This window comes from Cervus canadensis, chromosome 22, assembly GCF_019320065.1.
Source record: "Cervus canadensis isolate Bull #8, Minnesota chromosome 22, ASM1932006v1, whole genome shotgun sequence".
NCBI lineage: Eukaryota > Metazoa > Chordata > Mammalia > Artiodactyla > Cervidae > Cervus > Cervus canadensis.
Window position 1 is genome coordinate 53,049,017 of NC_057407.1, and position 18,554 is coordinate 53,067,570.

The 18,554-nt window shown below is 42.6% G+C and overlaps 1 long non-coding RNA gene and 1 other non-coding gene across 3 annotated transcripts in view; one reads left to right on the plus strand and one right to left on the minus strand.

Annotated features, from left to right (window-relative positions):
• LOC122424769 overlaps window positions 1-18,554 on the minus strand; it is an 81,956-nt gene that overhangs the window by 17,574 nt on the left and 45,828 nt on the right. The window contains exon 1 of one of the 2 annotated variants that reach the window (XR_006264529.1): window positions 9,140-9,214. The exons of the other annotated variant lie outside the window; for it this stretch is intronic. This is a non-coding gene — a long non-coding RNA (uncharacterized LOC122424769). Of the gene's footprint in view, window positions 1-9,139; window positions 9,215-18,554 lie in introns of those variants that run through there. 2 annotated transcript variants of the gene reach the window in all.
• TRNAL-GAG lies at window positions 10,599-10,670 on the plus strand. Its single transcript has one exon. It is a non-coding gene; the product is annotated as a tRNA-Leu (tRNA).

The window sequence follows — 18,554 nt, forward strand, 5'->3', positions numbered from 1 at the left end:
CCATTTCCTTCTCCAATGCATCTCCCCAACCCAGGGATTGAATTTGAGTCTGCTGCACTGGCAGGTGGATTCTTTACCACTGAGCCACCTAGGGAAGCCATATAAAAAAGATAGATGCATATAACTGTACATGTATGTGCAATAGTGGGCTTCCCTGGTATCTTCCTGCAATGCAGGAGACCCAGATTTGATCCCTGGATTGGGATGATCCCATGGAGGAGGGCATGGCAACCCACTCTAGTATTCTTGCCTGGAGAATCCCATGGACAGAGGAGTCTGGAGGGCTACAGTCCATGCGGTTGCAGAGTTGGACATTACTGAACAACTAACACCTACATGTGAAATAGCAAAGCAAGCAACTATTGCAATAATATATGATAATATGATCATATACAGTAATATATCATTATATTCTGATAATATTATCATTGCAATAATATTAACATAATTAATGATCCTTAGGTAGGTAATAGAAATGTGACTTAATAGAAATGGATGTAGACCCTTAGGGATTAGAAGGAAAAGCAGAACTGGGAGTGAGGGAAGATTTGGGAAGGATTCAGGTTAATTGAATCAAATCTTTTCCAATGGGACTTCCCTGGTAGTTCAGTAGTTGAGAATCCGCCTTCCAATGCAGGGGACATGGGTTAGGGAACTAAGATCCCACATGTCATGGGGCAACTAAGCCCCACGCACATACTGCAACTACTAAGCCCATGCAGTACTTGTGGCATGTGGGCTTAGTTGCGCACACGCCACAAGTAGAGAGAAGTTCATGTGCCATAACTAAGACCCAGGGCAGCCAATAAATAAATAAATAAGAAAAGGGCAGTTCATTTCTGGTAGCCTATTAAAAAAATCTATTCCAGCGAAAGTATGAGATAGTAAATTTTCAGATTGAAGGAGCCAGTATTTCCTTATGTTAAAAGGGAAAAATATGAATGCATTGTCAGACACAGGGTGAACCACAGTCCAGGACCGAAAGATGACAACTGAAAAGCATTTGAAATCAGGGTGACCCTGGAAGATCTGGGTTACGTGGACACTGTATCCATATTTCTTCAGAGATTAGGAGATTGGATGATAACCTAAAATGTAAAAAGTTGATCATTCTTCTTGTAAAAATAGTGTGCAATGAGACTGAAATCGATTTTGAAGTGAGAACCAGAGAAAACTGGAATTAAGACGAACCACATGGCATATTTATTGATCTGTTTTGGCTCAGTGGTTTATCCTTTACAATATAGGTTTTCATAAAGAAGGAGAGTAATATGATAGATTTCTTCAAAAGTCTATTATGAAAATAGAAAATGACATTTTCTTCCTGGGTAGATTTAGCTTGATCCTGCCAGATTTGTCTGGATGTTGCTTTGTGTACTGTCCTTATTGAAATGCTTGATGGATGCCATTATGGGGTTGGTGGGTAATGGAGTGGGGATGGGGTTGAGCTTAGAGAAATACTGGAGGAAAAAGCAGTGAACATTCATTTGCAAATATGCCATCAAGGAGAAACACTCAGAAAAATGTGAAGTCTCCTAAACTGTGGTATTTAAATGCTGTATTTATACTAGTCATTTTTTCCCCCAAAGAAATACAAATGGCCAATAGGCGTATGAATAGATGCTCCACATTGCTAATTATCAGAGAAATGCAAGTCAAAACTACAACGGTACTGCCCTGGTCAGAATGGCCATCATTAAAACCTCTGTAAATGACAAATGCTGGGGAGGATGTGGAGAAAAGGGAGCCCTCCTATGCTGTTGGTGGGCATGTAAGTTGGTGCAGCTATTATGGAGAACGGTATGGAGGTTCCTTACAAAACTAAAAATAGAGCCCACTATGTCATCCAGCAATCCCATTCCTGAGTGTCTATCCGAAGAAAATTCTAATTCAAAAAGATATATGCACCCCTATGTTCATTACAGCATTACATTACTCACAATAGTCAAGACATGGAAGCAACCTAATGTCCACTGACAGATGAGTGGATAAAGAAGATGTGGTACCTACATACAATGGAACATTACTCAGCCATTAAAAAGAAGGAAATGATGCCATTTGCAGCAACATGGATGGACCTAAAAATGATCATACTGAAGTGAAGTAAGGCAGAATGAGAAAGACAAATACCGTATGATATCACTTATGTGTGGAATCTAAAACATGAATCTCTAAAACAAGTGAATCTCTCTAACCTTCTGTGTCTGTGGCAACTGCTCAAGGGACAAGGAGGGCCAAGGCCCAAGGTCCACAAGACCTGTGGTCTTCCAACTCTGCATTTCTAGGCAGCTGAATCATGCACATACTTCCTATATGGGCTCACAATTGTGCCTTGTTATTTAACCAGCCTGGAAAGAGATCTCAACTGTCTTCCCTTTCCATATGCTGGGAGCCTGGGTTAGCTGCTGGGTGCTTGGGCTCGTCTGAGTGTATCTGATGACCTGCGAGTGCTATCAGAGAGGTATTTGCATTGGGCGGTTTGCCTGTAGGGAGAGAGGTTACCACCAGGAAGAAAATATTCATGTGGAGCCAGGCTAGTAGACCCAGTCTCTGGGAATGTGTTTCTTAGTCTTACAAAGATAAGGGTAGCAGCGATGAGGTGGTTCTCTATGCGTGAACTCTGAGCTACCTGGTGAAAGTCATTGAAAAACAAACCCCTGTAGGGAACAAACTTGTGGCTGCCAAGAGGGAGGGGTTGGGGAGGGATGGAGAGGCAGGTTGGGGTTAATAGATGTAAGCCGTTATCCTAGGATGGATAAGCAACAAGGGCCTATTGTATAGCACAGGGAACTATATTCAATGTCCTATGATAAACCATAATGGAAAAGAATATGAAAAGGAAAAAGAATGTTAAAAAAAAATCCCAGAAAACATAGAGGTCTGGGTTCCGCTTAGACCCTCTGAATCAGAATCTCTGATGGAAGGGCCTAGGAACCTGCACCCCAGGTGACTCTGACACCTACTACAATGTCGGGTTTAAAGCCGAGGACAGGGCCTGCCTCACCTGGGGACCCCATCCCTGACCTCCTGAATCAGAGTCTACCTTTTAACACATTCTCCCACATGGTTCTTCATGCACAGCCCGTTTGAGAAGTCCTGGCCTAATGGTTTGAGAACCACGTCCCCCAGAGGGTTCTTTTCCTGCCAGGTCCTCAGAGGTGAGAGGGAGACTCAAGTCACTCGACATTCGTCTGAAGCCCAGGTGAAGCAGGCTGGAGCGCAGAGGCCCTATCATGGGTGCCCACTGCAGGACTCGAGGGAAGGGGTATCAGTCTGCCATCTCCAGGACTGGCATCTTTAAATGCTCCTGGAGGCGACAGGGACATCCCGAAGGGCACTGGCAGCAGAACCACTGGGGTGTCCTCAAATAGCTTACCGGGTGGCAGACACCCGGGGTGGGGTGGGCAGGGGGGCGAGGGCAGAGGCGACAGGAATGGCAGGCACCATCTGCAGAACCACACTTGTCCCCCCTGCCCCACCTGCTGCCGATTCCCTGAAGGAACAGGGCAAGACTGCGTGGCTTTCAGAACTGACAGCCTATGCCACACCACTGTGTACAAGACCAGCGGCTACAGCTCAGGGTCTGGGAAGGCTGAAGGAGAGCAGGTCACATAACAGTTTGTTACATCAAGCAAATGTGATTAGGGGGACTTCCCTGGTGGTACAGGGGCTCACACTCTGCGCTCCAAATGCAGAGGGCCCCGGTTCCGTCCTTGATCCAGGAACTGGATGCCCCATGTCACAACTAAGAGTCTGACTGCTGTAACTAAAACATCTTACGTGCTGTGACTAAGACCTGGCAAGGAAAAGGGAAAAAAGAAACCAAAAACCCAAGCACACACACAAATGCAATTAGAGGCGGTATTTATGTGTCCCAGTCATTATCAACCACGGGTTATTTTTAGACCCCCCAGGGACCTTTGGCAATATTTGGAGACTTTGACAGCTTGGGGGTCCAGACCACAGTGGACCACTAAACATCTGCCATGCCTAGGGCAGTCACCATATCAAAGGCTTGTTTTTTTAGCCCATAATTCATGTCTGAGTCTTTGCAACTCCATGGACTGTAGCCCACCAGGCTACTCTGTCCATGAGATTTCCCAGGCAAGAATACTGGAGTGGGTTGCCATTTCCTTCTCTAGGGGATCTTCCCAACCCAGGGATTTTACTCATGTGTCCTGCATTGGCAGGCAGATTCTTTACCACTGAGCCACCTGGGAAGCCTTATCTGAGTCAAAATGTCAACAGTGCCTAGACTGAGAAACTTGGAATTTTATACCAAAGATGGATTTACAAAAAAACAGTATTCCCCATCAACTTGACAGCCGTTTTTGGTGGTATTTAAAGATTCACCACACAAAGTTAAGCTAGTGAAATGGGAACCCTTTTGGTTGGCAATTGAGTTGACTACAACATCATTTCAATTTGACTGACTCTTCTGTCGAGTTCCTTTACCAATATTGAATTTAAACTGATCAATCTCAAAGAGCCAGGGGAGTCTTCTGACCTCTTAAACTACTGGGCACTGTATCCATCCTGTCTCCTCATTCTTCTTCTCTTCAGTCCTATTAATTCTGAAAAATAATGACAAGTGACTCAGCAGTAAGGCGACCCATTCCTGCCGAGTGTTGAGAATCGTGTTATAGGACCTAGTGCTTGCAATACTCCCCTTTTATCACACACTCGACCTCCAGGCTAGAGAACAGGAGAAAGTGATTTCCCATCACATGCTGGCAGCCAGGTCTCGCTCTTCATATTTGATTAATTCTGAGCTTAAGAAAGAAATTACATATATATAAAAATTACATTTTTGGAATAATCAGTTATTAGGTTTTTCTACTGTTCTCAGCAGGCCACATTGATAACTCATACAAGAAAGGAGAAAAGTGATCCTTGGAAGTCAAATTTCTGGGCTGGGGAAAGAAAACCCTTTCTAGGGAAGACTACCTGTTACTGCTTAGTCGCTCAGTTGTGTCTGACTCTTTTGTGACCCCAGGGGCCCCAGCAGGCTCTTCTGTCCATGGGATTTTCCAGGGAAGAATGCTGGAGTGGGTTGCCACTTCCCTCTTCAGAAGATCTTCCCGATCCAGGGAGGGAACCCATATCTCCTGCATTGACAGGCAGATTCTTTACCACTAAGCTACCTGGGAAACAGAGAGGACTATGTATCTTAGTAAAAATCAACCAAGAGACATATTAAGTAAAAATAAAATCAGTTTTATTCATTTTATGGAAAGAGGAGTATAAAGTTTAAATAAGAGACATGCTATGAGTAAAAGACCGCTGGAGTTTAGATCAGACAGATTTTTCTGTGAATCCCAGCTCTTCAGCATTCTAGCTGGTGACTTCAGGCTTGTTTCTCACTCTGTTTCCAGTTTTGTTAGAGAGGGATATTACTATTTACTTCATAGGATTGTGCATTGGTTAGCTATTGCTGTGTAACAAAAGTCACAAAATCTCAGTGGCGTGCAAATCTTTGTTTATGTCATGTGAGGTCAGTTGGGACTTGGCTAATGTAGGTTGGAGAGTTTTTTTTTAATTATTCTTTTTTGAAGTATAGTTGATTTATAAAGCTGTGTGAATTTCAGGTGTCCAGCAAAATGATTCATACAAATATATTCTTTTCAGATTCTTTTCTATTATAGGTTATTATAAGATACTGAATATCTTATATGCTACACACTAGGTACTTGCTGCTTATCTATTTTCCATATAATTCTGTGTGTCTATTAATCCCAAACTCCTAATTTATCCCCCCCTCTCTTTTCCCTTTGGTAACATTAGTTTGTTTTCTAAATCCATGAGTCTGTTTCTGTTTTGTAAATTAGTTCATTTGTATCAATTTTTAGATTCCTCATATGGTATTCCTCTTTCTTTTTCTGACTTACTTCAGTTGGTATGATCATCTCTAGATGCACCCACGTTGCTGCAAATAGCATTATATTTCATCCCTCTTACTGGCCGAGTAATATTCCACTGTATATATAGATAGATAGACAGACAGGTGGATAGTTGGGTTGGCCAAAGCATTCATTCAGATTTTTGCAAATTTTATGGAAAAACCTAAAAGAAAATTTTGGCTATTTTAATATATACACACACACACACACACACATATATATATAGGGCTTCCCTGGTGGCTCAGAGGTTAAAGCATCTGCCCGCAATGCGGGAGACCCATACACACACACACACACACACATACACACACACACACACACACACATACATACACACACACACGATACACACTTTTGTATCTATTCATCTGTTGATGGACATTTAGGTTGTCTCCATGTCACGGCTGTCGCAAATAGCGCTGCCAGTTTGGAGTGGTTTTGTTCTCTGAGAGTCTCATTTCCCTCCAGAGACCAGAAGGCTGCCTGAGAATGTGTTGCCCTGTTTCAAGTCTCTGCTTGGATCCCATCTACTAACACCCTATTGGTCGAAGCTGGTCATGTGACTGATGCCAAACCCAAGGGGAGGGGAAGTACAACCTGCCTCATAGAAGCGAAAGCAAGTCCCATAGGCAAATTCAACATCCTTGGAGCAGAAACTCTATGCTTCCCAGGAACGTGGGGAGGGAAGGAGGGAGTGAACATTTCTGAATAATAATCATCTACCACCAACTGCTTAAGTGATTAAGTGAATTTATGTCCTCAGAGCACCTTGCATAATGTCTGGTGCTACAGTGTTGAATAAATGTTAGTTCCGTTCTCCTCCTCCAGAATCTGACTTTACAGTGAAGCATGGCAAACATAAACGTAATTTCAGAGATACAATAACTATTTCAAAACACACTTGAAATCTGCATTATGATCAGCTGTGAGAGAAGGGGTGAAAGGAAAGGAAGAGGTATTAAGAAAATTAGGAAACGGCTTCCCTTGTGGTCCAGTGGCTAAGAATACATCTGCCAGTGCAGGGGACGTGGGTTCCATCCCTGGTCAGGGAAGATCCCACACATGCCATGGGGCAGCTAAGCCTGTGCACCACAGCTGCTGAGCCCATATGTCCTAGAGCCTGCCCACCACAGCTAAGAGTAGCCCCAGGTCGCCACAACTCGAGAACGCCTGCATGCAGCAGTGAAGACCCAGTGCAGCCAAAAATAAATAAATAAATATATATATTAAAGTCATAGAAATACAGCCACAGAACAGAGGAACAATAAAGAAGGCGGAGGAGAAAATGACTGAACAAGAGAATCACCACAAAATCCAGGGAGCTTTATAAAAATGTATATAGCTTTCTTTCCTCTCCTCTCTCCCAAATTGTGAACTGCATATTTTTCATATAGAATAGGCTAGGCAAGGGAGAGGAATATACATTGTTCTATTGTCTCTTTCAAGGTTTTATGAAAGACTGATGGGCATTTTGGGCTTCCCAGGTGGCTCATTGGTAAAGTATCTGCCTGCCAATACAGGATACTTGGGTTTGATCCCTGGGTCAGGAAGATCCCCTGGAGAAGGAGATGAAAACCCACTCCAGGATTCTTGCCTGTGAAATCCCATGGAAGAGGAGCTACAGTCCATGGGATTGCAAAAGAGTCAGAAAAGACTTATGGACTAAATTGACATTTTAACCACTGTTTACTATGTCACTGAGTGCACTCTATCCTGATACTTCACAAGCTCTAGTCTGAACGTGGCTATTATTTTGACCTGCCAAATGAGCAATCATTTATTTCTTGGGAAGGTTGTGTGAGGAAGAGAAATGATATTGTAGGGATCAAGTGAAACTGACTTGAGGTTTTTTTTTTTTTTGACTCTTTTTTTTTTTTTTTTTCGGTCCATCCAGAGCAAAGAATATTCTCAGCACAACCCATCTGATCATAAAGTATGTCACATCGCCTCACTGCTCAGTGTTCCATGGTAGGAAAAAATGTTCAGGAATTATTTTCTAGAGGATAATACAGCCTTCAATATAATACTCTGCCTGCAAGTACATTCTAAAAGAAAAGAAAAAATGCTTTCATCAAATTGGACTTGGTTGATAAGGACTAGCAGGAACCTCTGTTAGATGAAAAGTGTTAATATTTAACCACGCTGTTTTTGTAAAGAGCAATGGTGAATGGTTTTTGCTACGTCAAATGCTTAGGGAAACAAAGACATACAAATTCAACCATCTTAATTTTCCACAGTGAAACTCTTGTTAGATTTTTGCACGAGCCGTCTTGCTTTATGGTCACACTGCCAATAGCCTACACGGAGAAGATGCTTAGAAACTGGGCTAAGGTCAGGAAAAAGCCATTTAAAAAATTATATTTAGCAAAAATCTGATTCATCGTAGATAGCTATGGGCACATGGAGGGGCAATCCCTCCTCATTCATGTTCCTTAAGAAAAAAAAAATGTATACTGCCTGAAGAGATGAGAATGTTTAAAAAAAAAATCCAGCATTCCATACCAAAAAGATAGACTTGGAATATAAAGATGTAAACAACAACAACAAAAGAAAAAAACCCCAGTATCTTGAGTGGTGCTGTAAGCTGGTATCCTGTCATAAGCAGTGACTTATACAAATGAAACCAAACAACACAAAACACTGATTTTTAACTGAAGGGCTTCATGGAACCTAGAAAGAGCTGCTCACACATCAGGCCCTCATGGAGGCCTGTCCCAACCATCTTCCCCAAAACGGCTCTATTCCCCTCTGTCCTCGAACCTGGCATTAAATTTCTTATCATTTCCTACTACCTGACATTGCATTATACACCTACTTTGCTAATCTGTTTCTTTTCTTTCTTTCTTTTTCATTTGGAGTATAGCTGCTTTATAATGTGTTCGTTTCTGCTGTCCAGCCAAGTGAATGGGCTCTAGGTATACATGTATCACCCTTCCTTGGATTGCCTCCCCACTTAGGTCACCACGGAGCATTGAGGAGAGTCCCCTGCATTACAGGAGGCTCTCATTAGTTAGCTATTTTGCACATGGTATCAACAGTGTATATATGTCAGCCCCAGTCTCCCAGTTCATCCCACCCCCTCTTTCCTTACTTGGTGTCCATATGTTTGTCCTCTGTGTGTATCTCTATTTTTGCTTTGCAAATAGGTTCATCAAAGCATCGCTAGTCTGTCTCTTGTCTGTCTTCACTAGAATGTTAGCTCCCCGAGGCCAGGGTCTTCTTGTTGCTCACCACTATACCTTTAGGGTCCAGAGCAGTGCCTGTGCTGGGCACACCACAGGCTTCTCGGTATATTCTGCTCAGTGAATGAATGCCTGTAGAGAGGAAAGGACATCATTTTGGACTATGCATCACAGTTCTACAGATGAAAATATCCTTAATGTGAAGAAGGGCAATCCTTTGGCTACCATGGCTTTGTAAAAAATTTCCTTGGACATATATATTCATTCCTCAAATAGCCAGTTGGACCTACCAGGTGTATGGCACCTTTTGAGGTGCTATAGGCAGAACTGATGCAAAAAAGGCAGGTCCATATGTCCGTTCTCTACATCTGTGTCTCTATTTATGCTTTGCAAATAAGATCATCTGTACCACTTTTCACAGTTAGAACTGGACATGGACCAACAGACTGGTTTAAAATTGGGAAAGGGGTACATTAAGGCTATATATTGTCACCTTGCTTATTTAATTTACATGTAGAGTACATCATGTGAAATGCCAGATTGGATGAAACAGAAGCTGGAATCAAGATTGCCGGGAGAAATATCAATAACCTCAGAGAGGCAGAGGACACCATCCTTATGGCAGAAAGGGAAGAGGGACTAAAGAGCCTCTTGATGACAGTGAAAGAGGAGAGTGAAAAAGCTGGCTTAAAAACTCAACATTCAGAAAACTAAGATCATGGCATTTGGCCCCATCACTTCATGGCAAATAGATGGGGAAACAATGGAAACAGGGACAGCACCTTATTTTCTTGGGCTCCAAAATCACTGCAGATGGTGACTGCAGCCATGAAATTAAAAGATGCTTGCTCCTTGGAAGAAAATCTATGACCAACCTAGACAGCCTATTAACAAGCAGAGACATTAGTTTGCCAACAAAGGTCAGTCTAGTCAAAGCTATGGTTTTTCCAGTAGTCATTATGGATGTGAGAGTTGGACTATAAAGGAAGCTGAGCATGGAAGAATTGATGCTTTTGAACTGTGGTGTTGGAGAAGACTCTTGAGAGTCCCTTGGACTGCAAAGAGATCCAATCAGTCCATTCTAAAGAAAATCAGTCCTGAATATTCACTGGAAGGAAGTTGAAGCTCCAATCCTTTGGCCACTTGATGCAAAGAACTGACTCACTGGAAAAGACCCTGATGCTGGGAAAGATTAAAGGCAGGAGGAGAAGGAGACAACAGAGGAAGAGATGGTTGGATGGCATCATTGTCTCAATGGACATGAGTTTGAGGAAGCTCCGGGAGTTGGTGTTGGACAGGGAGGCCTGGCGTACTGCAGTCCGTGGGGTCGCAGAGTCGGACACAACTGAGTGACTGAACTGTACAGTACCATTTTTCTAGATTCCATATATGTGTGTTAATAGGCAACTGATGAGAACATACTACATAGCACAGGGAACTGTATTTAATGCTTTGTGGTGACCCAAATGGAAGGAACTCCAAAAAAAGGGGGATTATATATATATATAAAATGGCTTCCCTTGTGGCTCAGTTGGTAAAGAATCTGCCTGAGATGCAGGAGACCCAGGTTCGATCCCTGGGTGGGGAAGATCCCCTCGAGAAGGAAATGGCAACCCACTCCAGTATTCTTGCCTGGAGAATCCCATGGACAGAGGAGCCTCGCGGGCTACAGTTCATAGGGTCTCAAAGAGTCGGACATGACTTAGCAACTAAACCATCACCACCATCTATCTATATCTATCTGATTCACTTTGCTAGGCAGCAGAACTAGCATAACATTGTAAAGCAATTATACTCCAATAACAGTTATTTAAAAAAGACCCCAAAGTTCCTGCCTTCAAGGAATGATCATCCAGAGGTGGTGTTGGGTCTTCCTGGGTCATCGCTAGGGGTGCCATTCACACAGACGCGACATAAATCACACCTTCCTCAAGCGATGAGGCACCCAACGTGTCCAGCTGAATACAGCAAGCCTGGGACACAGCATTTCTCTTCCCTTCAGCCAACATGATGCTTTCTAATAATCCAGTCACTGGAGGATTTTCGTTCATTCATTCCACTAGCATTTATCATATAGGTACTTCATATACGGCTTCCCTCGAGGCTCAGACGGTACAGAATCCGTCTGTAATGCAAGAGACCTGGGTTCAATCCTTGAGTCAGGAAGATCCTGCCAGTGCAGGAAATTTAAGAGATTTGGGTTTGATCCCTGGGTCGGGAAGATCCCCTAGAGGAGGGCAGGGCAACCCACTCCAGTATTCTCACCTGAAGAATTTCATGGACAGAGGAGCCTGGAGTCTTACAATCCATAGAGTCGCAAAGAGTTGGACACAACTGAAGCGACTTAGCACGCACACACGCATGAGGAATTTATACAATGCTTTGTGCTTTAGGGTGACTAGAAACAAAACAAATCAAGTGAAATTTCTCTGTTTTGATGCACTCTACATAAATACATCCTCTGAATCATTTCCATAGTTAATGCAAAAAAAGAGTGACTTGAATAGAATACAAAACATGGGGAAAAGTCCACTTGAATTTTTTTTTATACACCACCTAAATAAACAAGTATTTTTCATTCTTGTGCCTTTCCAGGTCTTGTAGGAAAACCTACGAAGGTTTCTATCTCTGTCATCAGTGTTGATACGCTTTTCTGGTCAGGCCATCTTGGATTCAAGGCTTTTGCTTGTCACTTCTGAGCTTGGAGGGTGTTATGCAGGGAACACCTGCACGCCTTCAGTCTGTGATGCCGTCAGCACACGGATGCTGGATTTCATGACAGGGTCTCAGTGAAGGGGCTTAAGGGGGGTGTGGAGGTGAGGGCAGCCAGCTGGGTTAGAGTAGCATAGTTGTGTGAAAGCATCCTGTCAGCTCCAAAGCACTCAGCCAAAAATGTGCATGTGGCAGAAGGAAAGGGAGAAAGAAGGTTAACATTAAAGCGGTTGCAGTCTTGCTCCTTCTCAAAGGAGGAAGGATTCTTGCTTATCTGGTCATTCTAGAGTCTTCCCTTATTTTCTGGAATTGGGGAAACTGAACACCTATAGAAAAATGGAAAGCAAGCAAAACTAATTTAAAAAATACTCTTAACCAGAGAACTATAGAATGAAGATCTAATGTGAAGGAAATACAAGAGACACCATCAAATGGACTAGTTATCTTGCAAACAGCACGGCAACATTAAAGTGACACAATGCTGGTAAATGTTTCATACAGGCTTTCTGAAAAAACAAACCTCTGTGTGTTTGCACATACATATGCAAGTTTATTACAGATTTTATTGTGTCATGCACAATTTACAGATAATAAAATATGCAATACTCTTTATTATAAACTCTTTACAAACAATTGATCCCCATAGAATGCTTTCATTGATTTTTGCTGTTTTTTTGCTGAACTCTTAGAGCCATTGCAACTGATAAATGAATATAGTTCTAACCTAAAATTGGTTAATATTTTCGTTTATGTTAAGTTAGACACAAGAAAGTGAAACAACAAAGAGTATGTTTAATTTTACACATTCATCAATGATGTCAGTGACTCCTTTGCTGAACTGGATAATAGTTTTTGAACTATTTCTTAAATTTTTATCCTGTTTACAGTGTAAAAGAAAGTGAAAGTGTTAGTTGCTCAGTTGTATCTGATTCTTTGCTGTAGCCCTCCAGGATCCTCTGTCCATGAAATTTTCCAAGCAAGAATACTGGAGTGGGTTGCCATTTCCTTCTCCAGGGATCTTCCCCACCCAGGGATGGAACCTGGGTCTCCTGCATCTCAGGCAGATTCTTTACTGTCTCAGCCACTAGGGAAGGACGTTCGCAATGTAAGGCATAACACAATTTTAACTTGTATTACTAACATTTTTTTTCCATGACTGTCTTAAGTCCTGACAATCAAGAAAACAAAAATATCAAGCCATGGTTTGGAGTATTTGCTGATTTCCATAGTGTAAACACTCCCACAAGGGCCGATTTCAGGCTCCCAACATGAGGTCACTGAAAATGGAGTTGGGAGAAGAGACCAGAAGCACCATTGTATAGTATTTCCGCATTACAGATACAGAGTGTAAAGAAACCTTAGGAGTATATAGATAGGAACTTCCCTGGTGGTCCAGTGGCTAAGACTCTGTGCTCCCAATGCGGGGGGCCTCGGTTTGATCCCTGGTGGGGGAACTAGATCCCACATGCTGCAAGTAAGACCTGATGCAGCCAAATGAAAAAAAAAAAAAAAGGAAAGAAAAAGAGAGTATATAGATAGTAGTAAAATAGTTACAGTGATGGATTTTGAGTGTTTGTTACAGCGTTCTTGAGGTATAATTGACATACAGTAAACTGCACATACATGAATTTGATAAAGTTTGACATATATATACACCTGTGAAAATACCACCACAATATATTGAAAACCACTGAATCTCCTCATCTCTTTTTTTTTTTCCTCATCTCTTTTTATAACCTGTCCCTTCCACTGCCTCCCAGCCCCACCCTCAGATGACCACTCATTTGGCTTTCTATCACTACAAGGGTGATTTTTTCTATACATGGAATCATTCTGTGTGCACTCTTCCTTTGCCTGGCTTCGGCATAACTATTTTGAGATTCACTCATGTTGTTCCATGTTCATTCCTTTCTTCCTCTGAGTATTGCATATTTATCACTTTGGTGTATAATTTATTTTGTTGTAAGTGTCTATAATTTAATTTTTAATAATGGCCGCATTGAACAACTGACTGGCAAAATTCCTGAAAATTGAACAACTGGCTCTTTCAAGCTGAGGCAAGCCAGCTCTGGTGTACCTCTGGTAGGCTGTATGCAAGTGTGTGTGTCTATGTGTGTGTGTGTGTGTGTGTGTCTTGCTTTAGAGAGAAGGCTGAGAGTCTTTGGGACAGCAGCAGGGTTTGGGAAATAATTGGAAATGAAAGAAAAGGGAAAGAGAATTTCTAACAAGTTCTTCTGTATTTTCTCTTTGGTGTTCTCTGAGAGAAACTGCAGTAAAATGCTAATTAAAAATTACTTTTTGGTTGCTGGCATGTTGTTTTAATGGATGCACGACTGCACCACAACATAACTGGGCTTTGGAGCTTTTGGGCTTCCCTTGTGGCTCAGCTAGTAAAGAAGCCACCTGCAATGCGGGAGACCTGGGTTTGATCCCTGGGTTTGGAAGACCCCCTGGAGAAGAGGAAGGCTACCCACTCCAGTATTTTGGCCTGGAGAATTCCGTGGACAGTCCATGTGGTCGCAAAGAGTCGGACAGGACTGAGCAGCTTTCACTTTGGGGCTTTCACAAGAGTGACTTTTAAGCCTGAGGGTTCCAAAGAGAGAACTCCAAATGCCACAGTCAGTTTGCTTCTGGGTCCTGGGGGCAAACTGGTGGAGAAGGATCTGGAGCTGATGCTTGGGCACCAGGATGCTGGGAGCTGGCTACTCATAGACCACTCTGCCTCTCCCCAAATGCACTGGACAAGCAGGTGTGTGGGAGAAGGCTTGGGCTCCGTCCTGTGTTACTGGCATGGTGTCATCAGGGAGATGCAATTTGGGATGTGACAATCACTGTGTATGGCCCTGAATATATCCTTGGGTAGAGGCCGATGAGTTTTCCCTGGTGTCCCAGTGGTAGAGAATCTGGCTGCCAATGCAGGAAACGCAGGATTGATCCCTGGATCACAAAGATCTCCTGGAGAAGGGAATGGCTACCCATTGCAGTTTTCTTGCCTGGTAAATCCCATGGACAGAGGAGCCTGGCAGGCTACAGTTCATGGGGTCACAAAGACTCAGACTTGATTTGGCAACTAAACAACAACGACAACAACAAAGAGGTTGAGGGGTGGGAGGTTGTTCCATGCTTCTTCTGTGCTGTAACAAAATTTAAAAAGCTAGTAAAGAGAGCTGCAATAATGACAGTACCTGTGTATTGAGTGTTTACTACATGCAAGACTCTCAGCCAAGGGCTATCTATCTGATATAATGATCAGAATCACCTGAGATGAATCACTGGATGGTACCCATTTTACAGGGAAGTTAAGTCCTTTGCCAGAATTCATAGGAGGCAGTGGTGGAGACAGGATTGGGACCTAGATCTTTGTGATTCTTCTGGTCTTAATCCCTACCCTGGACAGCCTTCTGGTTGGCTGAGCTGTAGGAAACTCAAGAATGCAAGGCCTCGAAACAAGAGTGACAGGCCTGGTTGGCAAAGGGCCCTTTCCCAACTCAACGAGGGCATCTGTGGCTGCCTGGAGAGCATGCCTGGATGTGGCACTGGAGTCCGGTCATCTGGGGCCTTTTAATCGTGTTTTTTTGAAACTTGGATTCACTCCTAAGAGCAATCAGGGTGCCACTGAGTATGGAGTGTGGGCTCAAAACTGCATTAGAGGGACTTCTCTGTTGGTCCAGTGGTTAAGATTCCACGGTGCCAATGCAGGGGGCGCAAGCTCGATCCCTGGTCAGGGAACTAGATCCCAAAAAAAAAAAAAAAAAAAGGTCTGTATGCCACAACTAAGACCTGGTGCAGCCAAATATATATATATATATATATATATATATATATATATATATATATATATATAAAAGAGGAGTTAAAAAGAAAATTTAAATTTCTTTTCTCATTAGAGAAAAGTAGGTTGGAAAGTGGCTGTACAAGATACAGGCTAAAGTCACCCCAAAATACAATGTAGATGTACCTGTACTCTCTCCTTTTGACAAATCCTTCCAACTCTTATCTTGCAGACTAGATTCTGAGAAGGTAAGAAGCTTGCCCAAGGCCATACTGCTCCTCAGAGGCTGTGTTAGGATTTAAGGCTGCACTTTAGGCAGTGAAGGAAGGACACATCCTCTGAAACCCAAAGAATGAAGGATATCCGAAAATAAGGAGAGGAAGTGGATAAGGAGAGGAAAGATCCTGGAACAAAGACATACAAACTATAGCGGCTTAAGTAAATAGGCTTATGTATCTCCCAAGAACAGCCTAGAATGAGCTCACTTTTGCGGGTAGGGTGGTTTTGCTCTACAAAGACATTCAGAGACCTTGATGCCTTCTATCTTATTGCCCTGTAATCTCCTTGAATGTCCTTATGGCTGAGGCTGGCTCACTTCCACCTTCAAGATCTAGCCTGGGGCAGGGAAGAGAGAGTGTCTGGGTCAGTCTTCTAGAAGACCTGGAAGTCGTCTACATCCCCTTGGTCTAAGTAAGCCACAAGGCAGTCTGGGAAATGTAGTTTCTTCTTGGGCGACTAGATTTCTAGCTAAAACCCAGGGGTTCTACCACTAAAAGGAAGGAGAACATGGATACTATATGCTCTGAGTCTTTTACTAGAATTGCTCCTAGGCAAGTCATGTGGCAAAACCACAAAGTCTGTCTGAATAATAGATACTTACACAAGACAATGAATGAAAACAACATTCTTTGACAATTTCAAAAATGTGTCCTGTGGCAAATGGTATTTCCAATAGACTGAGAGGATACATTTAGTGTCCAGCATCTGTGCCATTACTCTGAGGCTCTCCTAGCAGGGGGGGCATTTTTTGAAATGATGGCCTTGTCAGAGTGCGTGTTTCCCATGGTTTGGATCTTTCGGAGATAAGTCAACAACTGGTCATAATATTCTGCCTGTTTTTATGAGATGGGAGCCAGTGGATATTTAAGCCAAAAGGAAATGAGTGATGCTGGCTGAAGGGGACAGTAGTGGCCTGGAGAGAGTGGGCCCTGGGCAACCACGCCTCAGTTTTAGCCATTGATGCCAGGAGGGAATGTGGCCAGGGTTTTTGGAAACTGGAGAGTCTTAATAGAAACCAGCAATCTGGGTTTTAGCATGTCATCCAATCTTTCAATGTTGGCTCAAATATTTCAATACCACTCTGTGGGCCAAAAAGAACATCCCTGTGAGCTGAAAGCAGGCTCTGGTCTCTGACCAGAATGTCTCAGAACTTCATTTTCCCATCTGTCAACTGGAAGTGATACACACCTCAAAACCTTATAGGAAGGATGGAAGGCAATAGGGTATGCCTGGGCAGATAGTCATTACCGTATCTGATTTTTTTCATGATGAATCTGCCTCAGAATTGGGAGATTCTCATATACCATCCTAGCGGATGGGAAGCTAATGATGGATGTTTTGAAGAAGCTAAGAGAGTAAAGTCTGTAAGATTGACTGGAATTGGCTGTTTTGATTTACAGCTCTCCCAGTGAACATCTCCTAACATTGCCTTTTGGAAGTGTCAGGGGCAAGAGCTGGGTTGCACCAAGCAGCTTGAATTAGAGAGGAAGATGAATCCATCCTATACTCACCCTTTGCTCCTTGTGTGACTTGGGTTCAGTTACTTCATATCCCTAAGCCTTAGTTTTCTTATTTTAAAAATGAGAATAATAATAACTCCATAAAATAATTGTCAGGACTCAGTGAGATGACAAACCCTTAGTGTCTATTGCTGAGCATATAGGAAGTATTGCATATACATTAATAGTAATTACATATTATGTCTTACCCAGGGGGAAGATATATAAAACAGATTGCTTGTTATTTTGATTTCTGATAAAATTTGTATTTTCAGGGACTTCCCTGGTGGTCAGTGGTTAAGACTTCACCTTTCAACGCAGAGGGTATGTGTTTGATCCCGGGCCAGGGAGCTAAGATTCCACATGCCTCATGGCCAAAAAAATCAAAACATAAAAAACGGAAGCAATACTGTAACAAATTCAATAAAGAGTTTAAAAATGGTCCACATTTTAAAATATCTTTAAAAAATTTTGATTTTTGACCAAATCATTTTGGTCAACATCTTGGTTATTTTTTCCCCTAGAAGAATTGTTATATATAATAGATAAAATCTTAGGAAATATTGCTTAACTCATCCTTTGTGCAATTTCCTACAGCAAGAAGATAGTGTCAGGTGTAAAGTGTTCGAAAATAACAAAGTGTCCTTTAAAGAAAAGCAATTTATTCTTAAAGTAAATCACTAAAGAAAGAGGGAGAGTTCTTGAACGTTGCTAGGATCAGATCTCTGAGCTGCCACCTTGTCTTGTGTCGTTTGGGTTGGTTACCTGCTGACGGATCCTGTGAGAAAGGAATATTAAAGTTTACTACAGTAAGGAATACATGATCTGTCCTACAAAAATCTCCACAGGCGAAAACAGTGGAGGAAGTGAAGTGAAGCGAAGTGCAAGTCGCTCAGTTGTGTCCAACTCTTTGCAACTCCATGGACTATACACTCTGTGGAATTCTCCAGGCCAGAATACCGGAGTGGGTAGCTTTTCCCTTCTCCAGGGGATCTTCCCAACCCAGGGATCAAACCCAGGTCTCCCGCAGTGCAGGCGGATTCTTTACCAGCTGAGCCACCAGGGAAGCAGTGGAGGCAGGGTGCAAATAATGGTTCCTTCCAGAAAGTTATCAACCAGCAATTAAGACCTCCCCCCCCGAAATAGATAAACTTCCACAGGATTGTTAGACCTATTGATCATCTTTACCATAATAATTATTATTATTACC